Source organism: Equus quagga, chromosome 8 (assembly GCF_021613505.1).
Source record: "Equus quagga isolate Etosha38 chromosome 8, UCLA_HA_Equagga_1.0, whole genome shotgun sequence".
In the NCBI taxonomy this organism is placed as follows: Eukaryota; Metazoa; Chordata; class Mammalia; order Perissodactyla; family Equidae; genus Equus; species Equus quagga.
This window is the reverse complement of record NC_060274.1, coordinates 23,097,162-23,102,583: the sequence shown is the minus strand read 5'-3', so window position 1 is coordinate 23,102,583 and position 5,422 is coordinate 23,097,162.

Genomic DNA, 5,422 nt, shown 5'->3' with positions numbered 1-5,422 from the left:
GTTATGCCTAAGATAATCATAAATTTATTTTCCAAAAGGGACGCTTTGTATAAGGTGAAGCAATTAATAACTGCACTAGAAAAATAGGCATAGGGGCTGGCCCCTTGGCCGAGTGGTTAGGTTCACAGGCTACGCTTCGGTGGTCCAGGGTTTCACTAGTTTGGATCCTGGGCGTGGGCATGGCACCACTCATCAGGCCATGCTGAGTTGGTGTCCCACACAGCACAACTAGAAGGACCTACAACTAAAATATGCAACTCTGTACTGGAGGACTTTGGGGAGAAGAAGAAGAAAAAAGAGAAGATTGGCAACAGATGTCAGCTCAGGTGCCAATCTTTAAAAAAAAAAAAAGGAATAAATCAGGACTGTCCCCAACATATCATGACATAGCAAATTATTTAATCTAGGCCTTGGTTCCTTCATTAGCAAAAATAAAAATGCTTTCATTGTACGGTTCTGTGAGCGTTAATTGAATACATATGTGTAAAGCATTGGGCCGGTTCTGCTTCTATGATTGTGATTGTTCTTGTTGAGACAACTGTGTGCTGAGTGCGGTATTAGTCAAGCAGATAAAAACGTGGGCCCTGCATTCAAGAAGGTTGTAGTCCAGTAAAGAGGCAGATATGGAAACAAATAGGTACGCTAAAGTGTCGACAGTGTTGAGGTAAACGTGTACAGAGGTGAAGGGCTTTAAGGAGGGTGTTCTTCTCTGAAAAGGGTCTTGAAATGGACTTTCACGCATTGAGTCTGTCAAGCAGAGAGACGTTCGTGAGCAACGGCGTAGAGAAATTAAACGTGGAGGTGTTGGAGGCCTTCAGTGAGTTTGGCGTGACTGATTGGCAGGGTATAAGAGAAGAACGTTCAACTAAAGAGTCAGTTAGGGTCCCAGTGCTAGGGCCTGAATATCATTGCTATTGGTCATCTCTGTATCCCATGCGGCAATGAACACAATGCCGTACACATAGTAGGTGTTCAATAAACATATATTAGATTTAATTACTTCATTGATTTTTATTAACCTATGACTCTTATAATGGCAAAGAGTTGGCTTCAACTCTGTTTTAAATAGTCTAGAAAATTCTCTCTCTGTACTTTTTTGTAACTGACCCACAAGTAGTTTTATCCATGCAGATTTCATTAATATAAACCAAACACTGAAACAGCTTTACATTCAGAGTCCCAAGATTCCCCAGGAAAGCAGAAAGCTGAGCTGCTTCTCACTTTGCATCTCCCCCCTCCAGAAATGCCTACCCCCAGCCCAGAGGACTCTTTCAGCATCAGAATTCTGTTCAGAATTCCCTGGGCACAGAGGCACGTGTCTGAGGCAACGTATTCTTGTTGTTTATTAATTTTTTCATCTTCTGTACTTCATAATGGCTTATACGATTAGGGAGACTTGGTTGAGAAGTTACCTTGAAATAATCACCCATTTCTAAGGCATTGAAATTAGCTAAAGAATATTAAGAGATCTGACTTAGGGTCCCCTTCTCACTCAGTATATCTCAAATTTAATGTATTTCTTGAGTTTTCTTCCTACATGTATGACCCAATTTTCTTCCTATATCTTCTTTATGTAGAAATTCCTTCTTGATGCTTTAGGTGGAGAGCCAGTGTCTCCCCCTGTGTAGACAGATTAATGAGTTGTTCCAAAATATGAAGATATTTTACTTTTTCTTGTTCATTCCTGGTGCTCCTATATGTCTCCACAATTCTTCTTCCAAAGGCACTCCACTAAATTGTTTCTTACTTTGGGCAAATATCAATATGGTTCTTTTCAATCCTTCTCTTACAGTATATGCTAAAATAAAAGCAAAGTTAAGTATTTTCAGGATTGCTTATTCTCCTGATTTCAAATATGTCAGCAAGTCCTTACCACATCTGGTTACCTATCCTTAAAACCAACAAAACAGCTTTTCAAGGATTCTAGCACAATCTAATGGGAAAGAAATACAATTAAGAAGTTAAAATTTCTTATGAGAAATGGGTTCATTAAAATCACGGATTTAAAAAATAAAATAGTTTTGGGATTTACTCTTTTTGTGCCACACTACATTGTCCCTCAAAACTTCCTAGCAAGTGAGAGGAAAACTACCAACGTTAGAGACAGAATAGGTCAAATTCCATGTATTTAATTTCTGTTAAATGCAAAGAGCAAACTAGGCTTATACATTACTAGCCCTGCTCTCAACCAGCCTCCCCCAAATGGAAAACACCCAATGTCCAGTTGGATCCTTGGACCTAAGCTGGTGGTACCTGCTCCTACTGAAGGCAGATGGTAGGACAGGTGTATCTATGGCTACAGTGAGTATGCTACAGCAACTGAAAGAAGTTCTGACCCAACGCCTCCCCCTCATTATATTGGTCCTGGGTCTGTGAAGGCAGATGGAATGTGCCCAGGTTTCCTGGTCTTACTCCCATAATTCCTTGCTGGGTAAAGATCCTTGTCCACACATTTGTCTAGTCTTTAAACAAAAGAACAACTTTTCTAACTAGATTAGGGATCTGCAGAGGAAGCCAGCAGGGTCCCTTAACAGCAACAACAAACAGAATTTGGGTAGAAGAACTTGCCATTTATTTTTCACCCTTCCTTATACAAACAAGTAACAGAAAAGACAGAATTTACGTGGGAAAATGGTCCTAAAAGTTATCAATATTCTTTTTTTCCTATAACAAGGAAACAGGAAAGCATGGAACTATGAAGTTCATATATGAAGTTCAGGCCTCTGTAAGGAGTTTTCCAGATGCCATTGTAGCCTTTATTATTTTTTCCCTGGACTTCTACAAAGTGTTCTAACTAGTTTTTTGCTCTCTCCTCTCCTTGCAATCTATCCCCTGCAACACCAGGATGATTCTTTTTCTAAAACATAAACCTGATCGAGTCACTTCGGAGCTCTGTGGGTTCACCTCACTCCTGCCTGCATTTCTAGCCTCATTTCCTACCACATCTTCCCTTGCAGCCATGACTCCCTCCACACTGGCGTGCACGCAGCTCCTAAACTTGCCGAGTTTTCATTTACCCAAGTAAGCTCGCTATCTTATACAATGTAGAACCTATAAGAGTTAGTATTCTTCTCATAGGAGGACTTCCTGACAATAGGCCAAATAAGGGCAAAAGCAAATTCTGCTCAAAACAAAGATGGGATGGGTGCTAACTGTACATGTTTTAATGATTTTGTAGCCTCACAGCCCCTTTTGACTGTGAGTTTCCTGAAGACAGGGACTGTGTCTTGGCAACCATGTGTCCTTAGTGTCTAGCACAGTGCCTGGCACAGAGCAGGCAACAAAAATGGTTTATTTTATTATGTTTTTACATAAATAAGTCTTTAAAGAGTGGAAGAGACAGGAAATAAAATGAAGGGAATGCAATAATATTAACTGCAGTTTTGATGACATCTCTACACTTACACTAAGTAGGACAATGATATTTTTGCTAAAGGTTTAAATCATTAAGAGAAGTCTCAAGAGAGCCAGCCCTGATGGCCTAGTGGTTAAAGTTCTACGTGCTCCTCTTCGTTGGCCCGGGTTTGTTTCCTGGGTGCAGAACCACACCACTCATCTGTCAGTAGCCGTGCTGTGGTGGCGGCTCACATAGAAGAACTAGAAGGACCTACAACTAGAATGACAACTAGGCACTGGGGCTCTGGAGAGGGAAAAAAAGAGAGGAAGGTTGGCAACAGATGTTAGCTCAGGGTGAATCTTTCCCAGGAAAAAAATAAAAGAGAAATCTCAAGAAATGAGTGGTAGTGTTGAAAAAAGTGTAGTGGTGGTGTGAACAATGGTCTCAACCTGCATACAGCTGAGTGTTCAGAAGGGTGAGTTCACGCATCTGGATAGACACGCCCAATTCCAGCCCTGCCACATCTCAACTGGCAGAAGCAACTGAAACTGTAGCAGAGAAAGGGCCTCTAAGACTGAATATGTAACACTCCTCTACTTGAAAACGGATTTTTACAACAATCCTGTAAATTGTGGAGACTAAACATATAATGTTTCTTGGCACAAAACAATGGGATGACCAGACCACATTTAACTTACGGAGTCCCTTTCCTCTAAAGTAACTCAGAGAAGAAATAGCCCACATTCTTCCTCCAAGAGACATATTTCTACTTGGCTAAGCAGGATTTGAAATAATTTCCATAAATATTTTAAATTAAAATTTAGGTAAGTATTAAGAATTGGTCGTGTTTGGACAATTACACACCATCTGGGATAACTCATGATCGTTTACATCCATTACGCAGAAAATTAAAGCAGACGTGTTTAAGAAGCAAATAATAATATTCTATTCTAATGAAAGCAATCAAAGCACTTTCCTACGTATTTACAAAAATCTTATACAAGTAATCCTTATCATGAAAAAACTGAATGCTAAAATACAACATATTATATATATAATATGTACTATATATAATACATACAAATATGTGTATTTTTATATAGCCTTTGGAACTTGTCCCACCAGTAATGAACATTTTCCGTGGAAAGGTAAATTGTATGGTTTTGGTCTCATTATTTTGTCCTATTACAAACTGCTTGGTTCTAAAAGCCAGGAACTTACATAAAGGGTTGAAAAACTGTGGTGTGAGCACCCTGAGATCCCAGAATCACAGACTGCCCTGTTGGATAGACAGGACTCTCTAGGACACTGTTTTAAAGTCACGTTCCCTGTATGGGCTCTAGGGGGTCTGGTAATTCCTCAAATCTATTTACAAATGCTTTTGTATGATCATTTTTCAGGGGAGCAATTTTATAGGTTTTATCCGATTCTTGTAAGATTAGGTGATCCCTCCCAAATTGAGAAAAATGAACTCATGCAACCAGCCTCTTTTAGCTTCGAGTCACGCGAGTTACGATGCCGTGCCTTGTATGTAGAATCCTGTCCTGGAACATTCCAGGAAAGATTTGAAGACAACAAGAGTTATTTTCCAAAGTACCCACTGGGTCTCTGGAGATGCAGCTATTATTATTTTTTTTCGAATGTTTATAACACATTTATTTATAATTGTCAAAACATAGAACCAACCAAGACATCCTTCAGTAGGTGAATGGATAAACTGTGGTACAGCCAGACAATGGAATATTATTCAGAGCTAAAAATAAATGAGTTATCAAACCAGAAAAAGACACAGGAGAACCTTAAGTGCATATTACTAAGTGAAAGAAGCCGATCTGAAAAGGCTATGTAGGGGAGAAAGACATTTCCTCTACCCGCTCTGAGTTCTTCTGGCTGGCTATTATTTTTTACATTAATACTCTGTGGCTTGGTGCATGCCTGGTTCATCTGTGCTTATTTCAAAGTGAAGGTAATACTTTTCTGTTTGTAGGGAGGTGGCAGCAAGGTCAGACCTGGTGGAGCATAGCTCAGGGCTGGCCCATCTCTAAGGCCCATATTGCAAGAGAATCCTCCTGCAATCCAACTGTA